Below are 16,594 nucleotides of genomic sequence, written 5' to 3' on the forward strand. Positions count from 1 at the left end.
CATTCTGAACCACAAGTCTTGTTTATTGTTGGACTCCGTCTATAGCCTGATGGCCTGCTTGTTTTGGGGCTTCCTACAAAGCACCTGTCAATAGCAAGCAATCAACTAGAGTGGTTCTCAATCCAGTCTCACCATTTTTTAAGTAAGTCACTTGAGTCTCAGTTTTCTCATCTGTAAAATGGGGATAACTGGAGTCTCCCCCCGCCCCCAGGCATTCTGTCACAGGGTCACTCATTTGGAAACACTGACTTCTTTCTGGTTTTTTAAAGGCATTTCTCTACTCTCTAAGGACATAGAACAAAGACCCATTTCCTAGAGATTATATTGGATTGAATGTGGTAGAAAGGAATGAACCAATTAAGATTTGTGCTTTCAGATGATGATGATCTTTGCTAAGTGTTGGAATAGAGAAAGGTTAGGCAGCCATAGGAACAACTATCTATTTTAGGAAAGACAATCTTCCTGGAAAGGTGTCTTTCATCAGAAACCCTCTCCATAAGGAAGTTTTAACCATAAAGTACAAAGTATATATAGAAAAAAAAAATCTCTTCAAGGAGCGATGAAAGCATAAGGAGAACTAACTGGGGAAGACATGGGGTGCAAGAGAGACCAGCTGGGGCTCATTACACAGGAAGCTGGTTAGCCAGGGCAGGTGTTGGGCCTCTCATAATGAAATGGAAGATTTGGATGGAGCGAGTGATCTGATTCCAAACAGTGACAGGCAGGTGTGTTGTCGGGAAGATAGGCAAATGGCCTGCTGCTTAGAGGCTATTTTAAAGATTACTTACTATATGGCCAAACTACAGCTTCAGGGCTGAGATAGGGAACTCCAAGAAAGGCTACAGAGAGACACACCTGGAAAAGACAGAAACCACAGCAACACCCAGGGTGCGCACCCATCACTTTAGCCTAGGTGCATGCAGACATTGGTTCTCATATGACGAGTGGCAATCATAGTCTTGAGTTATCCTCAACAACACCAGAGACACACACACACATCTTCCTGACAGGACACCTGTGACTAACCCTCAGGTTCCTTGTGGCGGAGGAGAGGTTGCTGGACATGGACCAAGGCATCTGACACGGAGGGGATATTCATTAGATTTTAAAATGGCTCAGCTGAAGTTTTCTGTGAGTCTCACCTTATCCATGAATAGTTTTTCTTTCCCATGTTCCATGGCGTGCCTGCACACCCATTTCCACGTAGCCTGAAAACATGACACGTTCAACATGGTCTACCATGCCATAAAGCTTACCGGGTTAGGGTGAGAATTAAGAGTGGCTGCGGTTCACCTCAGTTGTTGATAACCACTTACTGGCTACCAAAAAGTGTTTGCCCTTTGCTGGGAAGAGGGTGTACAGGAAATAGGCCTTGGGTAGCTGAGTATTGGTGAGAGGAAAGATGGAGATGAGGAAAAGGCCTAGGTTAACAAGGGTATGTCAACACAGCCATGCCCTGGTGAGGGATGAGCCTGCCCAAAAAGAGAAACTTCTTGATGCCACATAACAGAGTTTCCCCAAATCTTCGAGTCAAAAGAGAATTCTCTAGAACGGCTCCTAAAAATCTATACATAGTTCTGTGCCAGATGCTATGGAAGAGAAGCTCCAGAGTCAGCCAGGCTCATTTCAAAGCCTCTTCTGCATGAACATATTTAAACGCTCGATTTTTGCTAGCGGAAGTCTTTTGAGAGCCTAGTGCTCCTTCTAACCATGAAGCTGTAGTCATCCTGGACTTTCCCATCAAAGAACAGATCACCGTGTTCAGCGAAACCTCTGCGCTGGGAAACAAAGGCCTACTGAGGTCCTCGGCTAACCGTCCCTGGTTTCCTACTGCTCCCTTTTCCCGCATATCTTCACAGGCCCCATGAGACGCATGTCCTACTCTGCCAAGAAAGAACAGAAGGGAAACCCCTGGCAATTCACACGGCATGAATATGGTGACAACTAAAGATTTTCTTAGACTGCCTTTGAAAGGCTTCCTGATTTCCTCCAGGAGATGTTGTGAAACGGCTGTGTTTTCAGCACCTGCAAATGGTGTCTCTGCTGCAGAAAGCAGCAGGTTGACGCAAGTGCCTTCTCAGCTTCCATCAGCAGGCATTTCCCTCCTCCTACAAATTCGCTCTACCCCAACGGCCCTTTCTTACCATGAGCGTAGCTAGAATGTAGCTAATGTGTACGGGGACGGTACATCTTGAACCAGCTAATTCTCTTGCTCTGAAAACCCCGTAACGCCGGAGGTTTATGTTTATGCAACTGTTTATTGCATGCTATGGAGGAGCTGGGAAATAGGATGGAGGATGCAGAGAAAAATGGGATTTCCTCAAAGAGTTTAGGCTAAGTAGGAAGACAAGTCACAACGCACAAAACCTTCGTGACTCGCCAAGCCAGGTGTGACAGCAACCTACAGCGAGTCACCCTCAGGCCTTTGTGTCCACCCGTCTCTGTGGCTCAGAATGTAGCCTTATTCCATGTCCTCTGCCTCACCTGCCTCATGCTTAGATGAGGTTTTCCCAATCCCACAGAGGGCTTTCCCCCAACCCCCCAGGGATCTCCTGTCCCCTGTGCCCCCACTAGACTCTGACCATGCAACAAGCTGAGCTAGAGGCAGTACAAACTAAAGCTTAGAAGACGGACAATGCAAATACCAATGCTGGCTCTTCTCTCTTTGCTCTGTACCCTGAAGTGAGTTGCTTCACCTCTCTGTGCCTCTGGCTCTGTCACTTTTGGAATGAGGTCAATCATGCCTATGGCTCTTTTGGAGGACCCTCCTGAGCTAGACCCAGGGAGAGGCTGAGTTATGTCTGCCTTGTGAGCAATGCTTGTAGTTGTTTTGCATTCTGAAACCTGCCACGTGTACTGTGCTGCCCTTTCTCCAGGGTACAGGTGCTTTTCATATACCCTGTGCCTACATCATCTGCACTTAGAGTAAAGCAGCCTATATAAACTCAGGAGCTGAATGTTGAACAAGTCGAAGAACTGCAGAAATGTTTAATTTACAAATAAATGGACCTAGGTAAGGCCACAAAAGGACAAAAGGTAGCAAGGTATGGCAGCAAAAGTCCTGGAGACTTGAGTTTAGCCAATAGCATGACCCTTACCTGTGAAGTGGGACCCCAAGTCCTCTTGAACAAAAACCTTCCTGAACTGGGAATGGTCTGGCCCTGGAGGCTGCATAGGAGGCTGAGGGAGCCTCAGGCCAGTGACTGGAAACTGGGGACCAGTCTCTGCTCAAGAACCCTATGGCTTGATTCCACCTAAAGTAGGACTGGAAATTTATGTCTGAAAGTTTCCCCAGGAAAACCTCCCAGATTCCCTTATACCCTGCACAAGTTTGGGGAGGACTGGACCAGGCTAAAGTTAAGAGTTTGCACAACACTGTTTTCCCATTCCACCCTCCACCTCGTTCACACTCATCTCATCCAGGCATGCTTGCTTGCACACACACTCAGCCCGAGGGATGTTCTGAATAACTCTCCTCCCCTCTCTGCAAGCATAGTGCCTCTGATGCCTCCAGCCCCCACCCCCACAGACCTTCACACCATGAAGGAAGTGAAAGGCCTAGGCCACCATGGAGACGGGGCTCCTCCTGGCTCCTGCCACCTCCCTAGCACACACATGACAGGCACAGGATGGATCACTGTCGCCCCTTGAGCCAAGCTGGTTATAAAGTGTGATGGACCTGGTTAATTGTTTTGCCTGCATAAGCACATTTTGCTTCATCCATTTGTCAAGCTGAGGGGAGGTTGTTTTATAAAAGGGGATTTAATTAAATGTTTTGTCCCAGCCTGGCCTTTCCCTTCTGCGTCTACATTAGCTTGTGTCATATTTTTCCCTGGAGGGCAGGAAAACAATTTAGTCAAAATGAAGGATCCATTGATTTACTATTGAAAGAGGAAATGCCAAGCTAACAACTCCCCTCTATAATTTCCTAGTGACCATAGAGAAAGCCTAGTTATTTAACTTAGAGGCGGTGTGTTGCCCGGTCCACCTGGCTCTTACATCTTCAGAACTGCACGTACTGCTAAGTCTATAGTTTTTCTCGATAGGAATTATTTCACGAACACCCACGTTAGAGCTATTCTTCTTCGCTGAACAAAATAGATGTCTCTAGTTAGTATAATCCTTTAATTGTTTCCACCTCCAGTTTGGTGACTGAGGTGAAGAGTCAGTTTTCCCCCAAAGACCCTAACAGTGAGGTCACGGCCTGCTTCTGTCATCTGACTACAGCAATCCCACAGGGTATAGAATTCAACCTCCCCTACTTCCCTCACCCTCTAAGCTGCCTCAGGCCTCAATTGTTTTTCCCAAGTACCTGTTGATGTTTTCTGAGTTAAACTTTCAGCTCCCTAGCTGATACAATGTCCTATATTCATCATCTGATGGAGCTAGATATGACATGTCCTTGCTGGTGTCCCCTGCCTCCTTCTGCCACCCTGAGTCAACTGACGACAAACACATCTGGCCAAGAATGAGGCTAGTTCTGGAAGAAGCCTGCTTCATTTGGAAGGAAGGGGAAATATGAGTGAAAGAGAACTGTGGGACTGGACTCAGGACAGTGTGACTTGCCACAGGAACACTTGTGTCACCTCCAAGATCATTAGTGTCCCTTCCACCATCAACAGTCTGTGATTGACTCAACAGCATTTCCTGAGCACTTGCTATGAAGCCACTGTGGCCAGGACAATGAGGGGGAGGCTCAGAGCCCTGCTGCCATGTGGTTTGGGAGTGGCGGAGCAGGTAGAATTGAGTTTTTAGCCAAACAAACACATGATGGTAGTAAGAGCTTCACCAGGGAGACCCGATGCACTGCTCACTCCGGAGGAAGATGCTATCAGCTAGACCCATGCAACGGTGTCACTCTTGCCAAGGGAGGATGCTCACATCCCTGTGACTAGAATAGGATCCATTAGAAAACACAGCTGCTGACCTCTGGATGGGAGCCAGTCAGCCAGGATGCATTTACACCTAATTAGCCCCAAATTGCTGCACACAGAGAGAAAATGTTTTACTTTGCAGCATTAAATCAAGAGCCATGGCCTCCCCTCAGACCCATCTCCATCTACAATGGGAAGAAAGCAAGGGAAACAGGCCTTGCCCTCTCTCTGCTTTCACAACTCATCTGACCAAACTGGAAAGGGATGCCCTGGGAGATGACCGTGACTTACCTCACAGTCAGATGACCATGACTTACAGGTGGGGCTGCTTTGAATTTATAGCACTTTTTAGCTGAAGACTTAAAGTTGCTTTATTGTCACGTACTATCAACTCTGTGCTCTCTACGGTTGGTATTTTTTATCTGTCTTGTCACTACCAGGGATTGGTCCATGGACTGTACACATGCTTTTCAAGTCCTCTACCACCGAGTTACGTTCCCACAGTGGTCTCAAATGACTGTGTGGTCAGGAATGGTCATCCCGGCTCATTCTCCTGCAAAACACTCTCGTACTAATTTTTCACAGGCAAGGAATGGCTCATTAGCCGTTAGGAGGGTGTGGAGGTGTGCCTGGGCAGGGGTCATGGGCCAACCCTGCCAGCAGCAAGACTCCACCACTGAATAGTCCTCTCCTATTGTCCTTGGATTCTCAGCTCATTTGGTCTTTGCTGTGCTTAGATTTCCTGTCCCTTCTAGTATAGCTCTAGAGAGTAGTGAGGGACTGCCCACCATCACTGGGAGAAGTTTGAAGGAGACTCCCACAGGAGATCTTATATGGTCATAGCACAAAGAGGGAATAAGAGGATGGTTACCCGTGAGTACATCAGCTCTGAGGAATCACGAGAGACACTGATCTAATGAAAGCTAAGCAAGGGGTCTCCCAGGACAACCTCCAAAGATTTCCTTTTCTTCCCTGCCCTCCCTCTCAACTTCCTTCCCTCCTTTTGTCTTTCTTTCCTAAAATTCACCACCTCACCCTTGTCTTCCACTGACCCTCAATATATCTGCAGAATCAGAACTGTATACACTGTCACCGTTGCATCATCTGCTTTCATTTTTCCAGGAGAGCCACCCTGAGAAAGGTACCAGGCCTTGGTGTGACCTTGAAATATGACTTTAATTAAGTGAAATTAAGTGTGTGGGAGGTATCATGGTATCGAGCCACAATGTGCCAGATGCCTTATTTATTATCTTCTTATTGGATCCTCTTGAAAGATCAGAAAACAGGTCCTGGGAGACGGTTACTTATCCAAAGTCAGACAGGCAGTGAGCTGTAGTAGGTACATGCTGACCCTAAGCCCATCTGCAGCACATCGCCCCTAGTGATGTGGAGAGGACATGAGAAGTCATCCTCAGTGAAAAGCTGTCACTCAAAGGTACTGAAGATGCAGGCCCTTGGAACTTCAGCACCATCACTCTACTTAGTAGTTGCTTTTAGTAAAATTTTCAGAGAGATTCATTCCAACGGCAAGGATATGAAGATGTCCTCAAGATTTGGAACAGGGCAGGACAAGATAGACAGGTAGAAGTAGAATATAAATGAATGGGTTTCTGGGGTGTGTTTTAGAGAAAGCATCCTGTGTTATCCTCTTTGCTTGCCACCTAGTGCTTAAAGGGTTAAAGACATCCCACTTTTATATTGTCAGCAGATCTCAATTTATCTGGCAAATGCTATAAATCAAGGGCCAGTGTGAAATTGGACACTAAATGTATTGGACGTTATTATAAAAAGAGAAATTGGATAATTTCTACTCATTTCTATTTGAAAATGAAAAACCGCCAGGGTAATGAATCTCCTTGATCTGCTGAAATGCCTCTCGGTTATAAAGTACTTTTCCATCAACGAGATAAGCCATCAAAACACACAATGCAAATTATGCACAGAGATATTTTTGAATAACAGTAAATAAGTGTCCCCGTTGTTTAGAGGAATAATCCTCTAAAAGAACTAAGGGACCGTCTAAAAGCATAGCTTCAAAGTGAAGAGGAGCTCTTGTTGGTGGGGACGTGGAGCAAAAAGAAAGAAGTCTTTGAAACTATTGTGTGAACTGTCGACTCTCAGTAAAGAAAAGAGCCAGCCATCAAGGCAGATTCCTATGACGGAGCCCAGGTAGATTCGCTTAAGAAGCTTGATCGACCCAAAGGCTGTATTGTCGTCAGAGTTGGCCTCTTTCTCTTTGTTAAATACAAAGAAAGGAAAGTGACACCCCTACCACAGGCCTAACCTCATACCCAGATCTGGTAGATGCTATTGGTCTCTCCAGGGGGAGTGAATCCCAGGGTGGGAAACAGCATCAGCTGGCAGACGTTCAGGCATGGTCCTCCAAGAGGCCATCATTCTGGAGGAAATCTTCAAAGGCAAATTTCCAAGGATTTATTAAAGTATCTTTCCTTATAAATAAGGAACTGCCCCAGTCCAGAACCACACGATTTCTCTTTCTTTCTTTTTTTTTTTTTTGTTTTTTGTTTTTTGTTTTTTGTTTTGTTTTGTTTTGTTTTGTTTTGTTTAGTCCTTCTTTCTGTATTTGATGAGTTACTATGTGCCTATAAACAAAACCAGTCCCATTGGGGCTGCTGGATGAATAGACAACCAATCAAACTGCAGGTCTTGTGAGAGCCAGTGCCCAGTGCATGCATCCCCTGATGAGAAGATTCCTGTACCATGGATCCTCAGGACCATGCTAGTCCCACATAAAATAATCCACATAAATAACAGGTATCTGGATGTCAAGTACTACTCTGAGTGCTTGGGATAAATCACATAACAGGAAGGAAAGCAGTAAAAGAAAGAAGAGAGAAGAGAAGAGAGGAGACAAGAAGAAGACAAAAGCTGTCCTCAGGGAGTTTTCACTGTAACAAGAGGAAATAAATCACAAGCACGGAGCATGACAAATATGCAAATTGCATATTAGATATATGAGGTAGAACAGATCGAGCAGAGTGTGGCGGGAGGTGGGGCGCGGGGCTGGGCACAGGGATAAGATTATGGGGTTGGAATGTGATCTGAATTAGGATGACAGAGGGACACTCAGTGGCAAGGTATCTCTTGACAAAGACTAGAAAGGGGAAAAGGACAGGCATGCTAGCTGCAGAAACTGCTTACACAGAGCTGATGGGCACCAGTGTCTCTAGAAGGTCCAGCCAGTGTTGCTGAAGCCTTGGTGATCAGGAGAGAGGTGGAGCTAGCAAAGAAAGAAAGGGGTGGGGCCACCCAGGGCCTGATAGGTCATTAGGACTGGGCCTTCAACTAGAGACAAGTCGTGTTATTCTGGAGGCCCTGGACAGCTCTGTGAGGGAGAAGCTGCGATGTAACTGGCGTTAAGACAGGGATGATGTGCTGTCTTCTGCAAGGAGGCAAAGATACAGGGTAGGAGGCCATGGCATTGATCTGGCAAATTTAGAAACTCCCCACATGTTGCACGTTGTCTCTGCACAGAAAACCCTGGATCCAAGGCAAAGTGCGGGACTAGATCTTCTCGGAAGGCTCTGACCGAGTTGTGATCTCTGTTCTAGAGCAAGTGCTTTAGAGGAGGGAAGTAGGTGAGACAAGAAAGGTCTGAAGGGACCAGATGGTGGAAACCTGGAATCCCAGGGCTGCTATTTGATTCAAAACCAGGAACTATCTGAATACTTGGTCCAGAAAATGGGTATAATTTGTCTTCTGTGTTATGGAATCTGGAGAAAGCAGCCAAGACCTGATACAAAAAGATGGGTAATAGTGGTGTTAATTTGAGCTTCTTCTAGTACCCTTTGGCTGCTTGTTTTGGTCTTCAGAGGACTGCCACGTGTACATTCAGAAGAGAGAAAGATGGAAGGCAGAAAGGAAGGAAGGGAGATGCAAGCAAGGAAGGGAAAAAGATTGGGGGAGGGGCAGCAGGGAACGAGTGCCTGGTCAATCTGCCCGTATTTTATAACCAGGAAATAAAATCTCCTAGCAGCTCCCACCCAACAGACTTGTGCTTATGCATGTTCAGCCCAGCTGGTCACATGACCATCCCTGCTTAGAAGGTGGCTCAGCAAAGGGGTGGGTCTGATGTGTCAGCTACCCACAGTGTTTGTGCACACCCATGGTCTACCTGCTGCGAATGAAGACAGTGCTTTCCCGGCAGGCAGATTGTGACTCTGCTGGCCTCCTTGACTCTTAGAGCTGAGCTTGGTACAAAGATGCTGCCGGTGAGAGCCCCCCCCACCTCTGATGTCACTGCCCTGCCTCCTCCACATGGCCTCCCATGGAAAAGGCTTCTGAGCTCCGCCTTTCTACCAGTCTGTGAGCATCTTTGATTCGCCAGGAGTCCATGTGTGTGCTGATCATGTCATCAATGGAGAGGAGGTGTATGTGAATGGCCCCGACTCAGTACCAGTTGTCTAAGTTATGAGTCCCCAAGGTGTGTGTGTGTTGAGAACATCAGTAAACAATGCTATGAGCCAACCACTCTGGCTTCAGTAGCTATAGCCTGCATTCTTGAATCCCAGGTGCCAATTACCCTTCTGTCTTCCCTGTTTCCAAATTTGTTCACATCAAGGCTCAGGTGAAGCCATTAGCCCTGAAGCACAAATGACTGAAAATGACCTGTATTCCAAGTGTGTCTCAATTTTAATAGCTGCCAAGCTCCTGCGGCTCAAACCAAAGTGTGGCACAGACAAGGCACCAGAGTATATGATTGGGTGTGTCTAGCTCTGCCATTCACTTCCCAGAGAATCAATGCATTTGAGGATACAGCTTCCTCTTTGCAAAATAACCTCCCTACTCTTTTGCTCTATGCAGTGAGACAGATGGGTCTCAGCTCCCAATGAGCTGATGTTTTCCAGGATGATACAGGGAGCTGCTCCTTTCTGCTGCTTCTAACCGGGCATGCAGCTGCCTCTCAACAGACGCTTGTAAAGATGAGCTATCCTAATGGCGGTTGGAATGACGGCAGGGATGGACTCTCCTTCCACTCTTCCTCTTGCAGATAGGCTCACTGGGGCTTCGCCTTCTGTTTCTCCTACTTCTTCCTACTGTAAGACAGTCACTGTAGACTCCTGGTCAGTGACTGTAGACTCCCAGTCACTGTAGACTCTTGGTCACTGTAGACTCCCCATCACTCACTGTAGAGTCCCGGTCACTGTAGACTCCCGGTCACTGTAGACTCCCAGTCAGTCACTGTAAACTCCCGGTCACTGTAGACTCCCAGTCACTGTAGACTCTTGGTCACTGTAGACTCCTCATCACTCACTGTAGAGTCCCGGTCACTGTAGACTCCCGGTCACTGTAGACTCCTGGTCAATCACTGTAAACTCCCAGTCACTGTAGACTCTCAGTCACTGTAGACTTCCAGTCACTGTAGACTCCTCATCACTCACTGTAGACTCCATATCACTGTAAACTCCCGGTCACTCACTGTAGACTCCTAGTCACTATAGACTCCCAGTCACTGTAGACTCCTGGTCACTGTAGACTCCCAGTCACTGTAGACTCCTGGTCACTGTAGACTCCTAGTCACTGTAGACTCCTGGTCACTGTAGACTCCCAGTCACTGTAGACTCCTGGTCACTGTAGACTCCCAGTCACTATAGACTCCCAGTCACTGTAGACTCTCAGTCACTGTAGACTCCCGGTCACTATAGACTTCCAAGTATCACTGCCTTTGCCATTTGGCTGAGCTACTAATCTAAAAGTGACTCTGTTTTGATTGCTCCAATAATGATAACAGTAAGTACATCTAATGCTTTCTCAAGTTTTCAAACCTCAACCCCACTCCCTCCCCCCTCTCAGGAGGGCAGTTTTTTTGACCATTTACATGTGGTAGTTTCTAAGAACTGTCCCCAAAGCTAGCTGAAAAACCATAGCAAGAGAGCCCCACAATACACACCCAGAAAAATATGTATACTAAGTGTCCCAAGCTGAGAAAGAACAAACATAACAGATGAAAGATCAGAACCCAGGACATAGTTTGCTCACGTTGCTTCCTGGCTTTTTAAGTATCAAGTCCAGCTTACGTGGGTACCTAAATCCTGCTTCCGGTATCCTGCGACCATCAGACCATCATTCTCCCTCATTCTGCTAGTCCCTCTTTTTTGTCGCACAATGCTGTCATTGTTTAAAGTCTTAAAAAGATAGGGTTCAAGTAATACACATGTTACTTTATAATTGTAATTATTATGGATCATTTATTCCCCTATTAAAAAGACTACAATGCATAGGAAGATTCTAGAATCATTTTTACATACTGTAACTCAATCACCTACCTAACTCTTAATCTGTCTGTCTGTTTGTCTATCTATCCATCCATCCATCCATCTATCATCATCTTTCTGTCTATCTTCATCATTTCAGTTACACAGCAAATACAGTAACACCATTTCTTCCATTTAGAGTGTGAGGCCCCATAAGCTGGTGACTTCCGTGTTTGCACACACATAAAGCTTTGCAGTTCCTTCCCAATGGATGTGCTCTGGGCATTTAAGCCACGTTCTGCTTTAGCCTGACATACAATAATTTGCTGTGCCGATTGTCAGTCAGGATCTAAGGCGGTTGCTTTTCAGTGTGCTTTTTCTTGCATTTTCATGAGTTGCCTTTTGAAATGAAAAGCTGACTGGTCCTTGATCTGGCAGAGCAGATGTCACGGCACTTGTAGATCCTCACAGGCTATACTGTGTACCAGCTGCCTCTGTTCCATGGCCACGGCCCAATCATCTAGCTGTGTGGTGCTGTTCCTGGGCGGGAAGATTATAGTAGAAACAGGGGATACTCATAATGGAAACTATCTTAGAGGGCCCTTGTAAGGGCTATATGAGTTCACCTGTGCTCATCAGACACGGTTCACCAACCACACGGTACTTAAAACAGTGCCTGGGATATGCTAAGTCCCTGGTACATAGCATAGAGGGACCAAAGCACATACTCAGAAAAGAACAGGACACACAGGAGAGAAATAGGGCAAGAAAATGGAGAATCGATGAACGCAGGCTTATTTTAAGAAAGGAAACTAATACATTTCCATAAGAGGCTCCTTCACAACTAGATCAGGCCGGAAATTTCCATTGGCTTAATTGTGAGGGGCCAAAATGGTTCCACACTAGTGAGTGAATATAAAAGGGATGATTAAAACTACTTTCTTGAAGACAAAGTCTTTGCTACAACCTGAGCCAGTAAGAGCTAGTAAACAGATAATTACATTATAACATGTTTTTTTTAATTGTTAATTATAATAAAAGAAGCAACAACCCAACAATAATTTGCCAGTCCGTACATCTGTGAAGTTTAAATGGGAAAATTGCCTCTTGTCTCAGCAAGGATGTAATTGATTCTTGGGCACTTAAGGATATAATACCAGTTGCTGTCTGCGCTTCTCTCTTCCTTCATAGAGCTGACACCATTATGTCACTGATATAAATGGAATCTTGAAGGTGCATCAGAAATTCTGTCTTTTGAGAGGGCAGGGGAAAGCCACCGTGGCTCTTCGTTTGGAACAGAGCATATTCAAGTGGAATGTACCCTTGGAACAAAGTCAGAGTCCAGCCCCGGCTGGGGTGGTTCATCCTGTCTACAGGGTCAGGGAGTCTATTTTGTAGTCTTAGCAATGGTCATTGTGAACCTTATAAAATGTTTTGAAGTAACATTGGAAGGGACTGTGGAATTGTGATGCAAAAGTGCCTTGTCAGAGGCCATCTGCTCTAGTTTTCAGCTGAACCTAACTGGAAAACTACATGGAGTTCTTGAAACAATTTAATCAGTGAAGACGAACTAAAAAAAAGTACTCAACAAAAGATGCCTTGTAAAGAATTAGCCTTATGCCCCATCCCCCAAGCACACACAGCTCTTAATATTGGATTGCTACAGCTGATATCAACTACACGAGGACGGAAAAGGCATAAACTCAAAAGAATCAAGATCAAAGTAGATCTAGATTCCCTTTCCATCCAGGACATTGCTTTCTGTACCCTTTAAACTGCTCTACTTTTAATTGAATTAGTCACACTTGGTGGCAGATACCCTCCAATCCTTTGTAACAGGCCAGGCTTGCATATTTTAAAACAGCTTAAGAGGCGTCTTGTCAATGAGATAATCACTTTTTCATCATTCCAAGGTTGGGACTATTCCAAACACAATATTTTCACCCGGCAGAATAAATATGTGTAGTCAAAAATAACAGTTTAAGATAAAGCCAGGCCTCACTGGGTCATAAATGCATACCAACAGCAAATTCCGTTGGAAGATTATAAACATAGCTATGTTATTTCGCACGCCCTCCATCCATCAAACCTACAGACATCTACCTGACTAATAGGATGAGCCACAAAATGAGGCCACAGATAGTCTTGCCAGGCAAACGCTGTGAGGGGAAATGCATCCATTGAGTGTTCTCAGGGAGTCAAGACAGAAAGCAGTTCTCAGAATTCACTGTAGAACCCTTTTTTTCTTTCTTTCTTTCTTTCTTTCTTTTTTTTGTTTTTTTTTTTGTTTTTTGTTTTTTGTTTTGTTTTGTTTGGGGTTTTTTTGGAGGGGGTTGTTTGTTTGTTTTTTGTTTTTTGAGGCAGGGTTTCTTTGTGTAGTCTTGGCTGTCCTGGACCCACTTTGTAGACCAGGCTGGCCTTGAACTCACAGGGATCCACCTGCCTCTGCCTCCCAAGTGCTGGGATTAAAGGCATGCGCCACCGCTGCCTGGCAACTGTAGAATTCTTGGTACTCACACTGTCTGTTGTCAGCTCACTTAAGTCCAGGAAGCCCCTATGCCTCCAGGTCTGTTTTACAGACCAGGGAAGTAAAACACAAATAACCAAGCTACATTTACACAGCTGTTAAGCGGCAAAGCTGGGATTCAAACCCAAGCCTATGGATTCACGCACGTCGCTTCGCACCTGTGTCCTTTCTCTGGCTGAAGTTCTTACTGTTTTTGCAGGACAAGAAGTGCAACCACTATGCAGCCTTTTTCCTTCCTCGGTCACCGAAAGTCATTCAACTGTTCCCCATCACTTCCCAGTGTGTCAGTGCAAGAGTCCTCATGAACGAAAATAGTGCTTTGTGATTACCACACAACAGCCCAGATCACTTGGGTCCTGCCCCCTCCTCCACTTCACTGAGAATACCACTTAGATCTGCAGTGACAGTTTTGCCCCTCATGCTGGTTTTATTGTCACTTTATACCCAGAATAGTTCCTCCATTTCTCTTTACCTTTTAAGACCTAAAAAAACAAAAAACAAAAACAAAGAACAAAAAAAAACAAAAAAACAAAAAAAAACAAAGCCAACCCTACAGGCCAGAAATTTGCAGGGGTCTGCATTTTGGGGGGGGGGTCTGCATTTGGGTGTGTTTAGTATTTCCTTACGTTTTGGCGCAGGTGTCACATCATTATTGGCAGGGATGCTCTCGAGGCGACTCTGAGTCTGCATGTGCACCATGGGGAGGCAGTGGTTCAGATCTGTCCTTACCTGGTGTCTTCGCCTTGATCACTTAGTTAAGGCAGCGTCACCCATTTGCTCCTCCCCTCACCCCCCAATAAGTAGTCAGTGTTTGGGGAAAGGTCCTTTAAAGGAGCTAATTTTTTTCATGTGAGCATAAGCTCGGTGGGTTTATTCAGAGGATTGAAGAACATTACTGTTTTTATTCTGATGTTCAGACTCTCTTCATTTTAGCCACCCAGAGCCTCTTCAACCTGTCTGCTCTGTCACTGGTGCTCTCATGTTAAAGCACATAAAAAAAAAAAAACTAATTTGTACAGTAAGATTTTCCAGCTCATCATGTACTTTCCTTGCTGTGATCCTGGAATCAACTGCTTTTTCCAAGGATCTCTGTTTTGTGTGCATGGAGAGCTGTGCTTGGAAGCCAAGACCTGTGTTTGAGTGTGGTTACTGTTGCTTCACACTCAGTCTTTTAGGTAGAAATAGGAAGTGTGTGTGTGTGTGTGTGTGTGTGTGTGTGTGTGTTCTCGCATGCACAAAAACAATTTACACGAAGGTGGGAGTTTATACGGGTGTGGTCTTTCTTTCTAGTCTTTCCATTTTCATATTTGGAATGCTTGTTTCTGGTAGTGAGAAGCCATGGTATACTGTATACTTTTTGTGGTTCTCCAGTTAAACTAAAAGAAAAAGGGCCCGTGGTGGCTCTCCTCTTCTGTAGCTGTAAGATAGTGAGGGGCTCAGCATTGTTTAATCTCTAAAATTGTTATGGCCATAATATGTTTCAGGAGGCTGTGTGGTGTAGCAGATGGGGCTTGGGGTCAAGGCCAGCTGCTGGATTCTCGCTCGCTTTGTAACCTTGAGCATGTGACTCTGCACCCCTGAGCCTTGATTCTTGCTCTTTAAAATGTGAATGGTGCTTCTCCCCAGCTCCCCCTGCAAGCTAGCAGAGTGGCTGTGATATTGAAATGTATGCAGAACTATTGCTCTGCTTAGTGTCTGGCAGAGAGAACCAATCAAATATGAGCCACCCCCAAATACGCATCCCTGCCCTTCTCACTACAATGTGAACTCATAACCACGAGGTCTATCATCCCACTGAGGGAGAGCACTAGAAAGCCCAACAAACGCTAAAAGGATCACATGGTTTCTTTGGCGCCTGAGACAACAGATAGGCATCGGATGTTGCGTTTCTATGGACTCTTTACCCTTTCTGAACATTCCTGAGGTAAAGTTGAAGCAGGAAGGGAGAAGTTGGCTCTAAGGTCTGTCAGAGTACCCTTGTGCTAAGGGTACTTGTATCAGGGCCACTTGTTCTGGGCCTCTCATCCACATGGGCATTGGAATGTAGACTTGTGACATCTTCTGGCATCTGATAAAGGTGTTCATTCATCGTAAGCGTGCAAGCATATAATTTTACAACTTCTCTCTTTTCAATGTTTTGAGAGCCTAAAAAAAACAAACAAAAAAACCCTTTTCTCCCCCGCCCTGCCCCGCTCAAGAAAAAGAACACTCCGCCATTGAGTTTCCGTGGTCATATTTAACTGTTAAACTATAGATGAGGATGGCTTTGGTTGCCGGGATTCCTATTATACCAAGAACTCTCCAATACTCGTTGTTAATCCTTCCTAGACCCCTTTAAGAAAGATAATACTTTGTCCATGTCAGAAAGCAGAAGCCTGGTGCTAGGAAAGTTTAAATAAATAACTCCGTCAAGGCCAAGTAGGCGGTCTGTGCCCGGCTGCAGACTGAGTCCGGTGTGAGGGGCTCCGGTGCTGGCCTCCATTCTGTTCAGTCCCACACTGCGTGCAGAGAATCACGTAGGACATGCCAGTCAGTTTACTTGAGGAGTACTGGAGAGGTCCATCTGAACAAAGAAACCAATTAAACTCGCTGAAAATGCGCTCTGGACATTCCCCGCCATGTTCCCAGCATTCCACACTCCCTGTTTCAGGAAGTTAGAGAGCACAATGACTGAGGTCCTTGGTGTCTTGTTGCCGTAGTACTCCTCCTGCCCAGCTGGAGGAGCTGGCATCTGCTTAGGAACTAAAGGACTCCCATGGCAGCTGGAGTAAATTCAGCACTGTAGACTAAGTAGCTTGTTTCTTCTGGAGCCCCCCCCCCGCACCCCCCCCCCCCCCCCCCCGTGCATGTGGGGCGTGCCTGCATCCTCGGGTAAACCTTGCCTGCCGAGTGATTGGAATCCCCAGGTAAATATCCAGTTCTTGGGAGGCAAGGAAAGTGTTGTGTCATCCTTTTCTTTCCCAAAACAGCATAAAACA

The 16,594-nt window shown here is 45.7% G+C and overlaps 1 protein-coding gene across 1 annotated transcript in view; it reads left to right on the plus strand.

Annotated features, from left to right (window-relative positions):
* The window catches only part of Slc9a9 (solute carrier family 9 member A9), a 565,142-nt gene that overhangs the window by 408,305 nt on the left and 140,243 nt on the right, over nt 1-16,594 (plus strand). The window lies entirely within an intron of this gene.

The sequence above is a fragment of the Acomys russatus genome, chromosome 32 (genome assembly GCF_903995435.1).
Source record: "Acomys russatus chromosome 32, mAcoRus1.1, whole genome shotgun sequence".
In the NCBI taxonomy this organism is placed as follows: Eukaryota; Metazoa; Chordata; class Mammalia; order Rodentia; family Muridae; genus Acomys; species Acomys russatus.